Source organism: Ctenopharyngodon idella, chromosome 20 (assembly GCF_019924925.1).
Source record: "Ctenopharyngodon idella isolate HZGC_01 chromosome 20, HZGC01, whole genome shotgun sequence".
In the NCBI taxonomy this organism is placed as follows: domain Eukaryota; kingdom Metazoa; phylum Chordata; class Actinopteri; order Cypriniformes; family Xenocyprididae; genus Ctenopharyngodon; species Ctenopharyngodon idella.
In genome coordinates this window covers 28,390,293-28,404,360 of record NC_067239.1, presented here as the reverse complement: position 1 = coordinate 28,404,360, position 14,068 = coordinate 28,390,293, and the positions used below count along the sequence as shown (strand labels likewise).

At 37.6% G+C, this 14,068-nt stretch overlaps 1 long non-coding RNA gene and 13 other non-coding genes across 14 annotated transcripts; 1 reads left to right on the top strand and 13 right to left on the bottom strand.

Moving 5' to 3' along the window:
* Positions 1-4,219: 4,219 nt before the first annotated feature.
* trnal-uaa (transfer RNA leucine (anticodon UAA)) lies at positions 4,220-4,302 on the bottom strand. The gene has a single exon. It is a non-coding gene; the product is annotated as a tRNA-Leu (tRNA).
* Positions 4,303-4,603: 301 nt separating this feature from the next.
* On the bottom strand, positions 4,604-4,686 carry trnal-uaa (transfer RNA leucine (anticodon UAA)). The gene has a single exon. It is a non-coding gene; the product is annotated as a tRNA-Leu (tRNA).
* Positions 4,687-4,973: 287 nt separating this feature from the next.
* Positions 4,974-5,056, bottom strand: trnal-uaa (transfer RNA leucine (anticodon UAA)). Its single transcript has one exon. It is a non-coding gene; the product is annotated as a tRNA-Leu (tRNA).
* A 125-nt stretch (positions 5,057-5,181) lies between these two features.
* On the bottom strand, positions 5,182-5,264 carry trnal-uaa (transfer RNA leucine (anticodon UAA)). Its single transcript has one exon. It is a non-coding gene; the product is annotated as a tRNA-Leu (tRNA).
* A 287-nt stretch (positions 5,265-5,551) lies between these two features.
* Positions 5,552-5,634, bottom strand: trnal-uaa (transfer RNA leucine (anticodon UAA)). Its single transcript has one exon. It is a non-coding gene; the product is annotated as a tRNA-Leu (tRNA).
* Positions 5,635-5,759: 125 nt separating this feature from the next.
* trnal-uaa (transfer RNA leucine (anticodon UAA)) lies at positions 5,760-5,842 on the bottom strand. The gene has a single exon. It is a non-coding gene; the product is annotated as a tRNA-Leu (tRNA).
* A 125-nt stretch (positions 5,843-5,967) lies between these two features.
* trnal-uaa (transfer RNA leucine (anticodon UAA)) lies at positions 5,968-6,050 on the bottom strand. The gene has a single exon. It is a non-coding gene; the product is annotated as a tRNA-Leu (tRNA).
* Positions 6,051-6,337: 287 nt separating this feature from the next.
* trnal-uaa (transfer RNA leucine (anticodon UAA)) lies at positions 6,338-6,420 on the bottom strand. The gene has a single exon. It is a non-coding gene; the product is annotated as a tRNA-Leu (tRNA).
* A 125-nt stretch (positions 6,421-6,545) lies between these two features.
* On the bottom strand, positions 6,546-6,628 carry trnal-uaa (transfer RNA leucine (anticodon UAA)). Its single transcript has one exon. It is a non-coding gene; the product is annotated as a tRNA-Leu (tRNA).
* Positions 6,629-6,753: 125 nt separating this feature from the next.
* On the bottom strand, positions 6,754-6,836 carry trnal-uaa (transfer RNA leucine (anticodon UAA)). The gene has a single exon. It is a non-coding gene; the product is annotated as a tRNA-Leu (tRNA).
* A 287-nt stretch (positions 6,837-7,123) lies between these two features.
* On the bottom strand, positions 7,124-7,206 carry trnal-uaa (transfer RNA leucine (anticodon UAA)). Its single transcript has one exon. It is a non-coding gene; the product is annotated as a tRNA-Leu (tRNA).
* Positions 7,207-7,331: 125 nt separating this feature from the next.
* On the bottom strand, positions 7,332-7,414 carry trnal-uaa (transfer RNA leucine (anticodon UAA)). The gene has a single exon. It is a non-coding gene; the product is annotated as a tRNA-Leu (tRNA).
* An 803-nt stretch (positions 7,415-8,217) lies between these two features.
* LOC127502517 (uncharacterized) lies at positions 8,218-13,551 on the top strand. The gene is made up of 3 exons (XR_007926874.1): positions 8,218-8,973; positions 9,927-10,105; positions 11,768-13,551. It is a non-coding gene; the product is annotated as an uncharacterized LOC127502517 (long non-coding RNA).
* trnal-uaa (transfer RNA leucine (anticodon UAA)) lies at positions 8,230-8,312 on the bottom strand. Its single transcript has one exon. It is a non-coding gene; the product is annotated as a tRNA-Leu (tRNA).
* Positions 13,552-14,068: the final 517 nt, after the last annotated feature.

Here is a 14,068-nt window from a genome sequence, read left to right as displayed (position 1 = left end):
GCTCAAACAGCAACATTACACACTAAATTTAAAAAAAAGTGAAATCATAATCAAGGACCCCTTTAAAAAGCAGTAATTAGGAGTTTCATAATTATGAATTTGAATGCATGCCAAGAACTAAATGCAATGTGCAGAGTGCTCTGGATAAAAGCATCTGCCAAATGTAAAAAACTCTATTGTCTCATTTGTGTCTTACTAAGGAATTGTAGAATCATCTGAGACAAAGCTGGTTCTTAAATGAAACATACAGTAATTTAGGACTCCATGACGTCTCCTGAGCAATGAAAGTGCAATCTCTACAGTTTTCCTCTGGGTCTACCTGCCATTAAAACGATGCACTGAAATGCACTGAGAAGAAAAACATAAGACTTAAATAGACGCTGTACTGTGGATGCAGTCAGTCTCGTGCATGTATGAAGTGAGATGTGAGCTGTCTGGTGTCGTGTCTGTCTGACAGTAGAGTATAAATCAACAGGTGCCACGTGAATCGTACCATGTGCCGCAGCCACGAGCGGAGAGGGAACACTTTGTATCCCTCATTAGGCGAGCTTGCTCTCTGCAGCTCAATGAGTCGGGTTACCGTGGTGATGAGCGTGTTGTCATGGTTGTTTTTGGATGAAGTCTATATCTCCGATGATGTGAGAGCACAGGTCGTTTAGTTAGCATGAATCTACTTTAAATAGGCCAAAGCACTGATGCAACACATGCTGACTACAGTAAAGAAATATAACACACACATGCAAACACCAATTCATGTGTATAGTAGTGTAAATACACGCAAATTCAGTTCATTTTACAATACGTTTTGAGATTTTTTTTTATTCAATCTGCATGCTGTTTCCTATATCTAAACATCTACAAGCATTGACCCAGTGCATTTAATTTGGACTTACAATTTTTATAGATATTTTTATAGATATTGTTTTATAGAATTTGCAATATTTAATACAATTACATATAAAATACAATAATACAATTTTTACTAATTTTTTCACATGATTTTTTTAATTTATTCTACATTTTTATAATATATTTTTACTTTTTACTTTACTATTTCTTTTATATTTTAAGGGGTATGCATTAATGTTCCTAGTTTACATATGTGGGGAAATTACTTTTATTTCCATTTGAAATAAATCTCCATAAATTGTTTTAATTAATAATTAATTTATGACAGTAAATGTTAAATATCTTGCTCTCATTTAAATTTATTAAGGACAAAAACATTTAATTTGCATTTAATTTTTATATAAGGGAGTTTATGAGGGTCAAAAATTATGATATAATTTAAAATTTAAAATAAAATAATTTTAATTTTATATATATAATTTTATATAATTAATATTATAAATTATAATTTATATATATATTTTATATCTTTAAATAATAAATAGTTTATTTAAGAAAATTAATGTAGTTTTAAATATGTTTTACATATAAATTATTTTCTATCTCTTAATCCTAAACCTAACCCTCACAAAACTCTTTTGTATTTATGTTAAATTTTATTAAGACATTATTTAGCATGTTAGTTGATAATGTTAATTTAGATGCAATGTTCTTGCCAGGAACTTGCAAGCATTTGGTGTCATATTGGTTGGTCTGGATGGATAATGAAATATGTCATGCCAAAGACAAATGTGTCTTCTCATTCAAATCCTTACAGACGTGTTATCATTACAGACTGGGGAAGCATTAGCCAGGACAGGCTCAATGTCAATGATGTCAAGGAACCGCAGCAGAATAATAGCTCTGTGAAACCAGCCCATCTAAATGCCTTTAGGGCTCTTATCGACTTCCCTGATGATATATGTGTTGGTAATGTGTGAAAAATGACTGCTACTATTGCAGATGGGATTACTTTGTGGCAAGGACGCATGTATCTTGAAAAAAAAATATGCATTGCATTAACCTTTCATTGAATGTTCTTATTATTGCACAGTTCATCTCTGCTGTGCAATAAAGGTTGAGTGTGTGCGAATGACCCACCCATACGGTCGATGACTCATCGTGCAGATAAACTACCTGAAACGTCAACGTCGCTGGACTCCATCCGCTGCACTCCATAACAGCCGGGGTTCTGTTAGGCACGCTGAGAGGGGAATCCCGCCTAAGACGGAGCGTGCATGCTCTTTTCTGCGGCTGCGCGGATGTTCCCGAATAGCCGACCGTTAATGAGGATGACTCATCCCTAGAAACCCCACTGGATGGGTGCGGAGGTGATTCACCATGTGCTATCCAAGGATGCCCTTGAGTCTAAACCCAAGAAAAGTGTCACGCTGTGCATAGTTGGTGTTTCCACTGAGAGTTCGTATAAGCAGAGGAGGATTGAGGTCACAATCTGCTTGGGGTCCTTTTTGCCTTCATGTTTCATTAATTAGTAAGACTCTCTGATTACAGCCTTAGCTTTCATTTATGGCTATTTTAAGGATGACATACAGTTTTTGCACCGCCCACCTTACGCCCTCCAACTGTGTATAATGTGCAGCTTGGTATTGCTTTGTGCTCAAGAAAACATCATTTATTCTTTGTTAAAAATATTATATTGTAAAAAATAGGCCTTTCAATGCAATTTTTTCAACAAAATCTTCTGTGTCATTTACGCTGTTTACGTTCAGTGCTTCCAGGTTCTACGTCAGAACGCCAGCTCAGTATTAAAGAAACTCTGTTGAAAGTGGATCAGACCAAGCACCACAACACACTTGTAGCCAATCAGCAGAGGGGCGTAAACAAACATGATGCGGGAGGAGAGAGAGTGAGCAAGAGGAAGATTTGAAGAAAGACTGTAGAAAGAGAGATGTCTGAGAGACATTACAAAAGAGAAAAGCTCAGAAGAATATCACTGGAAAAGAAGCGTTATGATCAGGCAAGAGCTTTGCATGAGCTTCATTCATTTTGGGGGCGGAGCATTGAAGGGAGGAGTGTGTTTGTTTGGGTTGATTTCAAATATCAATAATGTTTCTCAGAAATAGCTTACTGCACCTTTAAGTGTTAGAGAGAGTGGAAAGATGGTCATGCAAAACTAATTTGCACTTTTTGTGTTGCAAAAAAAACCTTGACCAAAATCATAAGTGGACTTCAGTGAGATATCAAACTAATAAAATGCTATAAAAAATGCTATAAAAAACTAATAAAATGGTATAAAAACTAATATAAACTAATAAAATGCTATAAAGAATTATTTTCATGATTTATCACATTTTTTCTTTTGTCAAATCAACTTCAATAATTAATGTGATTTCGATAACATAATATTTTGAGTTTCTGTTGATTAAACCAATCGCCTTAATTGTATTAACTCAAATTTTTAATTTCAATGAACTCAAAATTTTAAGGCAACTAGATAACTTACTTTAAATTAAACCAACAATTCTTTTTTTTACAGTGTAGAATATAGCCTTTAACAGACATTATGATGGTTTTTCAACCTCACTGGATCATATAACTTCAGAAAGACAGCGTAACCCAGAAGATTATAGTACAATGATGAGACCACCATATCAAAAATTTCATTCTTCTCTCTCTTGTGTTTTTGCTGCTGGCTGCACTTTGCAGGCTAAACCTTCTGCAAGTTTTGCTTAGTAAGACTTCACTGGCCTTCTTCTAATGAGCTGCAGTAGAACCAGCCCCACCAAACCCAACGGTCCAGCCTATCAGGAAGTAATCACCACTCTAATCAGCCATAAAGATGATGTCTCAGCATAGACAACAGGTGCAATGTAGCTGATCGGTATTCCGGTGGGACGAGACTTCCTTCCCGGAGAGAATGCATGGTAAGCAGTTCACCGTCAGACCTGATGTGAGCCCTGGAGTGATTACATTCAAATGTATTCAGAAAATCCACGTGAGAAGGATGAACAGTGACTCAATGTCAATATACACTGAAATCCACAAAGAGTAAATGAAGATTAAGCCGGAACATATGGCTTGTTTGCTTTATGCTTTTTAATAAGCTGAGACATGGATTAAAGTGCTCGATATCCATTCCGGTGAATTCACAAAACAAATGCAAACAAATGTCCCCCATTCCTGATATATACGGTACATCTACTGATGTACAGCTATTCTGATTTCATTAAAATAAAAGTCATCTTCACAAATTTCTCACATCAAGTTTCTATGATTTTCATGTCTGTGTTCATCTAGACAAATTTACTTTCAGCCAATCAATGTTCACAAATTTCTCACATCAGTCGTTCAGATGTTTTAAAGATTAGCCTACCAGGAGTGGGGTTCGAACCCACGAGGACATTTGTCCATTGGATCTTAAGTCCAACGCCTTAACCACTCGGTCATCCTGGTTATATTTTAAGGTTGTGACTACTATGAATTATGTCCGCATTCATCTAGACAAGTTTATTTTGAGCGAATCAATTTTCACAGATTTCTCACATCAGTAGTTCAAATGTTTTAAAGATTAGCCTCTACCAAGAGTGGGGTTCGAACCTATTTGCCCATTGGATCTTAAGTCCAACGCCTTGTCTGTAAGGGACAAGTTTCTATGATTTTCATGTCTGTGTTCATCTAGACAAGTTTATTTTGAGTGAATCAATTTTCACAGATTTCTCACATCAGTCGTTCAGATGTTTTAAAGATTAGCCCCTACCAGGAGTGGGGTTCGAACCCACGAGGACATTTGTCCATTGGATCTTAAGTCCAACGCCTTAACCACTCGGCCATCCTGGTTACATTTTAAGGTTGTGACTACTATGATTTTTATGTCCACGTTCATCTAGACAAATTTACTTCGAGCCAATCGATGTTCACAAATTTCTCACATCAGTCATTTTAAAGATTAGCCCCTACCAGGAGTGGGGTTCAAACCTATTTGCCCATCGGATCTTAAGTCCAACGCCTTGTCTGTAAGGGACAGGTTTCTATGATTTTCATGTCTGTGTTTATATAGATGCATTTACTCTCAGCCAATCAATGTTCACAAATTTCTCACATCAGTCATTATAAAGATTAGCCTCTACCAGGAGTGGGGTTTGAACCCACGAGGACATTTGTCCATTGGATCTTAAGTCCAACATCTTAACCACTCGGCCATCCTGGTTACATTTTAAGATTGTGACTACTATGATTTTTATGTCCGCGTTCATCTAGACAAGTTTATTTTGAGCGAATCAATTTTCACAGATTTCTCACATCAGTCGTTCAGATGTTTTAAAGATTAGCCCCTACCAGGAGTGGGGTTCGAACCCACGAGGACATTTGTCCATTGGATCTTAAGTCCAACGCCTTAACCACTCGGCCATCCTGGTTACATTTTAAGGTTGTGACTACTATGATTTTTATGTCCACGTTCATCTAGACAAATTTACTTCAAGCCAATCGATGTTCACAAATTTCTCACATCAGTCATTTTAAAGATTAGCCCCTACCAGGAGTGGGGTTCGAACCTATTTGCCCATCGGATCTTAAGTCCAACGCCTTGTCTGTAAGGGACAGGTTTCTATGATTTTCATGTCTGTGTTTATATAGATGCATTTACTCTCAGCCAATCAATGTTCACAAATTTCTCACATCAGTCATTATAAAGATTAGCCTCTACCAGGAGTGGGGTTTGAACCCACAAGGACATTTGTCCATTGGATCTTAAGTCCAACGTCTTAACCACTCGGCCATCCTGGTTACATTTTAAGATTGTGACTACTATGATTTTTATGTCCGCGTTCATCTAGACAAGTTTATTTTGAGCGAATCAATTTTCACAGATTTCTCACATCAGTCGTTCAGATGTTTTAAAGATTAGCCCCTACCAGGAGTGGGGTTCGAACCCACGAGGACATTTGTCCATTGGATCTTAAGTCCACCGCCTTAACCACTCGGCCATCCTGGTTACATTTTAAGATTGTGACTACTATGATTTTTATGTCCACGTTCATCTAGACAAGTTTATTTTGAGCGAATCAATTTTCACAGATTTCTCACATCAGTCGTTCAGATGTTTTAAAGATTAGCCCCTACCAGGAGTGGGGTTCGAACCCACGAGGACATTTGTCCATTGGATCTTAAGTCCAACGCCTTAACCACTCGGCCATCCTGGTTACATTTTAAGGTTGTGACTACTATGATTTTTATGTCCACGTTCATCTAGACAAATTTACTTCAAGCCAATCGATGTTCACAAATTTCTCACATCAGTCATTTTAAAGATTAGCCCCTACCAGGAGTGGGGTTCGAACCTATTTGCCCATCGGATCTTAAGTCCAACGCCTTGTCTGTAAGGGACAGGTTTCTATGATTTTCATGTCTGTGTTTATATAGATGCATTTACTCTCAGCCAATCAATGTTCACAAATTTCTCACATCAGTCATTATAAAGATTAGCCTCTACCAGGAGTGGGGTTTGAACCCACAAGGACATTTGTCCATTGGATCTTAAGTCCAACGTCTTAACCACTCGGCCATCCTGGTTACATTTTAAGATTGTGACTACTATGATTTTTATGTCCGCGTTCATCTAGACAAGTTTATTTTGAGCGAATCAATTTTCACAGATTTCTCACATCAGTCGTTCAGATGTTTTAAAGATTAGCCCCTACCAGGAGTGGGGTTCGAACCCACGAGGACATTTGTCCATTGGATCTTAAGTCCACCGCCTTAACCACTCGGCCATCCTGGTTACATTTTAAGATTGTGACTACTATGATTTTTATGTCCACGTTCATCTAGACAAGTTTATTTTGAGCGAATCAATTTTCACAGATTTCTCACATCAGTCGTTCAGATGTTTTAAAGATTAGCCCCTACCAGGAGTGGGGTTCGAACCCACGAGGACATTTGTCCATTGGATCTTAAGTCCAACGCCTTAACCACTCGGCCATCCTGGTTACATTTTAAGGTTGTGACTACTATGATTTTTATGTCCACGTTCATCTAGACAAATTTACTTCAAGCCAATCGATGTTCACAAATTTCTCACATCAGTCATTTTAAAGATTAGCCCCTACCAGGAGTGGGGTTCGAACCTATTTGCCCATCGGATCTTAAGTCCAACGCCTTGTCTGTAAGGGACAGGTTTCTATGATTTTCATGTCTGTGTTTATATAGATGCATTTACTCTCAGCCAATCAATGTTCACAAATTTCTCACATCAGTCATTATAAAGATTAGCCTCTACCAGGAGTGGGGTTTGAACCCACAAGGACATTTGTCCATTGGATCTTAAGTCCAACGTCTTAACCACTCGGCCATCCTGGTTACATTTTAAGATTGTGACTACTATGATTTTTATGTCCGCGTTCATCTAGACAAGTTTATTTTGAGCGAATCAATTTTCACAGATTTCTCACATCAGTCGTTCAGATGTTTTAAAGATTAGCCCCTACCAGGAGTGGGGTTCGAACCCACGAGGACATTTGTCCATTGGATCTTAAGTCCAACGCCTTAACCACTCGGCCATCCTGGTTACATTTTAAGGTTGTGACTACTATGATTTTTATGTCCACGTTCATCTAGACAAATTTACTTCGAGCCAATCAATGTTCACAGATTTTTCATATCAGTCGTTCAAATGTTTTAAAGATTAGCCCCTACCAGGATTTGTTAAGCCCGGGATACACTGAACGATTTTTGCAATCCTTTAAGATCATTACAAATCACACTGTGCGACGTGAATCCATTGAACTCGGGCACGACATGCATGTAAACTGTACGATCATGACACCTATTGACTCGTAGGCTACGATGCAAGATTCTATAGAAGAATAAAACGTCATCAGCATGCGCTAGTGGTTAACAAAAATACCATGTTGAATCACACTTTGGCAGTTGTAGATTTTATGTGTGCTGAAAATAAAAAGGAAGCGGTGAAAGAAGAAGGGAAAAAAGCTTGAGGTAAGCAGTTTTAAGTTTTAGCGCCATGTCACGTTGATTTCATGTCGCATTTTTATTGGCTGGTCAGTAGTTGTAGGTCGTAGCAGCAAACACACTGTGCGTTGATCATGCTGAATTTCTCACACTGTCAGAAAATGATCGTAAGCTATCTTTGGTCGCAAGACCAGGAAAACGGCTGTCTTTGAACTTCTCTCACTGTACGACATAGGACCACCGATTAAGAGCCACAATCACAGAAATCGGCACGATTGTTTCACGATGGCAATCTTTCGGGCTGCGACAAGTAAGTATGATTTTCATGTTTGCGTTCATCTAGACAAATTTACTTTCATTTAATGTTCACAAATTTCTCACATCACTCATTCAGATGTTTTAAAGATTAGCCCCTACCAGGAGTGGGGTTTGAACCCACGAGGACATTCATCCATTGGATCTTAAGTCCAACGCCTTAACCACTCGGCCATCCTGGTTGCACAAATTTAACAACAACAACAATTAGTCTAAGGTTCAATAAACTGTTCAATTAAAAAAAAAAACAACAACATATTTTTCTGACAATTTTTTACGTTTACAGGGTTAGCCACTCGGCCATCCTGGTGCTTTGTCCATTCTGCTCTACCCCATTCAGATGAGTGGAAAAGCCTTTATTTATATGTAAGGCTGCTGAGTTCATTCTCTCCACTGGCAGAAAAGGCTCTTTTGGTTGAAACACTAATTGGCATGTGCAACTGTGGTTTTATGAATGGGAGTTCTGGATTCTCCTCATGGGATTTCATAAATCTACTCCCATGTAGATGTATTGATCGCTGTGTGTTAGTCTGTCTCTATTCCTCTGTCACTCTCCTCTTGCTCACATCCCTGCCTGGCAGCATAAATGATGTCCACGGCCTGCGTCTCTCTCCCGCCGTGTTACCATAGCAACTGGAGCGATAGGGGAACACTGTGTTCCTTCGATCTGCAAGTGGGTCATGGACAAAACGACACGTACCAAACCATATTGAGTGGCTGGTGCTCCACACGGCTTTGCTGTTGACCTATATCACACGTCCAAACAGGAATCCCCATCGGCTGCTAGGCTGAGATGTCGGGTTTAGCTCTCAGATGCAAGCGCACAGCATGACAGCAATTCGGGTGTGTAAGCACAAATGTCTCTGATTGTTATTTACAGCAAGGCAACAAGAAATCTTCAGTCGATATATTGCAGAAAAGAGACTTATTTGAAGCATGTGAAACATGTTTGAACGTGGAGATTATTTAAGAGGTGTTACCTTTAGGGTGCAGCAGGGATAATGATAAAATCTTTATTACAAAAACACCATATTCTGACTCAAAGTGTTATGCCCTGTGACTTTAAAGGAATAGTAGGTTTAGGAGAGCCTTACTGCATAACCATTCTTTCAAAATTTCCACATAAAATAATACTATTTGGATTTGTAATGACATGAGGGTGAGTAAGTGATCACATAAATTAAAAGGATAGTTCACCCTTTCCATGAAAATTCTGTCATTATTTACTCACCCTCATGTCGTTCCAGACTTTTGTTCATTTTCGGAACACAAATGATATTTTCTAATGAAATCTGAGAGATTTCTGTCCATCCATTGACATCTATGCAACTACCATTTTGAAACTTCAAAAAGTTCATAAAGAGATCGTTAAAGTAAATCTGGTTTAGTCCAATTTTTTTCTTCTGTTTATGTTCGCTGATCAATGTTTTTATGTAAATAAAAGCCTAAATTAAATCTGTTCATCATATAAAGTGATGGTGTCTCTTTAGATTCATATGGATTAGTTTTACGATCTCTTTATGAACTTTTTGAAGCGTCAAAGTGGTAGTTGCGTAGACTGTCAATGGAGGGACAGAAATCTCTCAGATCTCAGAAAATATCTTCATTTGTGTTCGGAAGATGAACAAAAGTCTTAGGGGTTTGGAACGACATGAGGATGAGTAAATAATGACAGAATTTTAATTTTTGGGTGAACCCTTCCATTTTTTGGTGCACTATCCTTTTAAGTGTCAGTGCAAAGTTGTAGTGACAGTGACTCATCGTCTTAAATAACTAAAATAGGTTTTGTTCTGCAGATGACAGTATGCAGCGGGTTTAAGAAGGACACACCCCATGAGAGCTACTATTTCATTATGATCTCAGTGTGGTCAGTCTGGTACGGACTAAACTACTACATCATACTTGGATGCTGTCTTCATGTTTTACAACTTAGAAGTTCAACAAAGTAATGGACACCATCCCAATTCAAGGAAAAGTAAGGGTTATTTTCAACTTAATGGCTACGTACAACACATGTGGCCTGCTGTCAATTACACAGACAACTACAGGCACTTTTATGTCCCGGGGGTTTTTGTAGCATTAAAACAGATTTCAACAACTTTTTTTTTGTTATGTGACAATTTTTCCACTTTTATGTGGATTTTATTGTTTTAGAATTGCCCAGACTTTCAAACTTAAAATATGAATTGTTAAAATATTATTAGATTTTTAAAATTATGACAATCTAAACAAAGAGTGAAATTATCATAAACTCATAAACTAAATTTTAATATTTACTGTTAGAAAATGACTTACTATACATGTTTTCACAAATTTTGACTTACTCAAATGATACAAAAATTAATTATAAAATAAAATAATTAAATACTTAATATTTTTTTAATTTTGCTTTAGCAAAGGAGTCAGCCATTTTATACAAAAATGTTTAAAACATGTATTTTAATAATAATAATAATAAAAACATTTCCTCCACTTTCATTTCCATCACAGAATGAATGGTAAGTTGAGATGTGGTTTATGAAACACCTATGTATGGATGGAAATATGAATGTATGGATGGATGCATTAATGTATGTATTTATGGATGGATGGATGCATGGATGGATGGATGGATGCTTGTATGCATGGATGGATGGATGCATGTATGGATGGATGGATGGATGGATCCATTAATGTATGTATGGATGGATGGATGCATGTATTGATGGATGGACTGATGGATGGATGGATGGATGGATGCATTAATGTATGTATGGATGGATGGATGCATGTATGGATGGATGGATGGATGGATGCATTAATGTATGTATGGATGGATGGATGGATGGATGGACGCTTGTATGGGTGGATGGATGGATGGATAAATGCATGTATGTATGGATGGATGGATGGATGCATGCATGTATGGATGTATGTATGGATGGATGGATGGAAAACCTGCAGTGAATACACTTATGATGAATGCCTAGCTGGCTAGCAGGGTTTAAATAAATAAATGTGAAGCTCGTCATTTTGTTAAAGCACTTAAACGAGCTGTGCAGTTGCCTAAAGCACTTTATTGGCAGACGAACTTCCTGTGGGTGGAGGCTGTCTCATGTAAACATTAGGCCTACTTCTTAGGCTACTGATAGCTAAATCACCTTCTATATGTCCCTTCCTGCTACCCTTACTCAGATAACATGCAGAAGTAACCATGTTTACTGTTTAAGCTGATGGTGACATGAGCTGAAAGATTAGATTAACTTGGTATGCTAAGTGATTTTATCAACAATTACAAGCTAACATGTTTAATGTGGTTTGTCTATACTTTCAAAAGGGTGAAGTCGCATATTTTAAATATTTATTTCCTGTGCTGCAAGCTTACCATTATAAGTGTTTTACTGTAAATGTGTTTCCTGTTTGCTTACTGTCTGTAGTAATTGACAGCAGGCCAAAGACGTGGTCCATAGAGCTCATGTTAAACAAAAAAACTCACTCACAATGTTGCTTTAATATGAGTAAGATTGAATATGGAAAGTGGCTGATCTTTTTGGTACTTGATTTATACTAATTTTAAGTATGTTCTGAGTGATCAGACATGCACAAACCCAAGCACATGCTCATGCAGTATTGACATGGTTTCTCGAAATGTCTCCAGCAGTGTCTTTGTTGCTCTGCAAGGCGTTTCATGCTGTGGCCTGGCACTGGTTTCCCCATAATCTGTAGTCAAGGACAAAATGAGAAACCCATCTCTGCGCCCAGAGGCCAGTGCCATACAGGAAACACATCAGCAGCACGCCACAGTGGGTTCCTGGCACAATGATGTCTGTCATCCACTGCAGTGTTTGAATGAGACTGGAAGACTGTGACATACAATCTGAGCGCTATGAAGACAAGGTTGTGCAAAATTCTGAATATAAGAATTTGCTTTCAGGCAATGAGTGTGAAGTTAAATTGAACTGGCCACAGAAGGAGGAATTAATTAAATTGCAATTCAAAGAAATTCAAGTTAATGCGTTCTGGGAAATTAAGTATTCTTCTTCCTCCCTGGTCCACAAAAGTATATATTTATGTATTATATTTTGATTATATTTGTATATATTTATTATATATTTTCATCAATATTATATACAACCTGAATTCCGGAAATGTTGGGATGTTTTTTAAATTTGAAAAAAAAAAAAAGAAAACTAAAAGACTTTCAAATCACATGAGCCAATATTTTATTCACAATAGAACATAAATAATATAACAAATGTTTAAACTGAGAAATTTTACAATTTTATGCACAAAATGAGCTCATTTCAAATTTGATGCCTGCTACAGGTCTCAAAATAGTTGGGACGGGGGCATGTTTACCATGGTGTAGCATCTCCTCTTCTTTTCAAAACAGTTTGAAGACATCTGGGCATCGAGGTTATGAGTTTCTGGAGTTTTGGTGTTGGAATTTGGTCCCATTCTTGCCTGATATAGGTTTCCAGCTACTGAAGAGTTTGTGGTCGTCTTTGTGACGTATTTTTCGTTTAATGATGCGCCAAATGTTCTCTATAGGTGCAGGCAGGCCAATTCAGCACCTGGACTCTTCTGCGATGAAGCCATGCTGTTGTAGTAGCTGCAGTATGTGGTTTCGCATTGTCCTGCTGAAATACACAAGGCCTTTCCTGAAATAGACGTCATCTGGAGGGGAGCACATGTTGCTCTAAAACCTTTATATACCTTTCAGCATTCATAGTGCTTTTCAAAACATGCAAGCTGCCTATACCATATGCACTGATGCACCCCCATACCATCAGAGATGCTGGCTTTTGAACTGAACGCTGATGACACGCTGGAAGGTCTCCCTCCTCTTTAGCCCGGAGGACATGGTGTCCATGATTTCCAACAAGAATGTCAAATTTGGACTCGTCTGACCATAGAACACTTTTCCATTTTAAATGAGCCTGGGTCCACAGGACACGACAGCGCTTCTGGACCATGTTCACATATGGCTTCCTTTTTGCATGACAGAGCTTTAGTTGGCATCTGCAGATGGCACGGCGGATTGTGTTTACCGACAGTGGTTTCTGGAAGTATTCCTGGGCCCATTTAGTAATGTCATTGACACAATCATGCCGATGAGTGATGCAGTGTCGTCTGAGGGCCCGAAGACCACAGGAATCCAAATAAAGGTCTTCAGCCTTGTCCCTTACGCACAGAGATTTCTCCAGTTTCTCTGAATTTTTCGATGATGTTATGCATTGTAGATGATGAGATTTGCAAAGCCTTTGCAATTTGACGTTGAGGAACATTGTTTTTAAAGTATTCCACAATCTTTTTACGCACTCTTTCACAGCTCTGCCCATTTTTACTTCTGAGAGACTCTGCCTCTCTAAGACATCCCTTTCATAGCTAATCATGTTACAGACCTGATGTCAATTAACTTAATTAGTTGCTAGATGTTCTCCCAGCTGAATCTTTTCAAAATTTCTTGCTTTTTCAGCCATTTGTTGCCCCCATGCCAACTTTTTTGAGACCTGTAACAGGGCATCAAATTTGAAATGAGCTCATTTAGTGGATAAAAGTGTAAAATTTCTCATTTTAAGCATTTGTTATGTTATCTATGTTCTGTTGTGAATAAAATATTGGCTCATGTGATTTGAAAGTCTTTTAGTTTTCATTTTATTCAAATTTACAAAAACTTCCCAACATTTTCTGAATTCGGGTTGTAAATAAAAATATATAATATATATGTACACACAAACACACACACACATTTACCAACTTATATGTGATTTTATATGCGATATATATATATATATATATATATATATATATATATATAATGTGTGTGTGTGTGTATATATACTGTTCATACACACACACACACACACACACATATATACACATTTACCAACTCAGATATGATTAATCGATTTGCACAATTGAGACACCTTGAAACTAACATTGATATTATTAATTT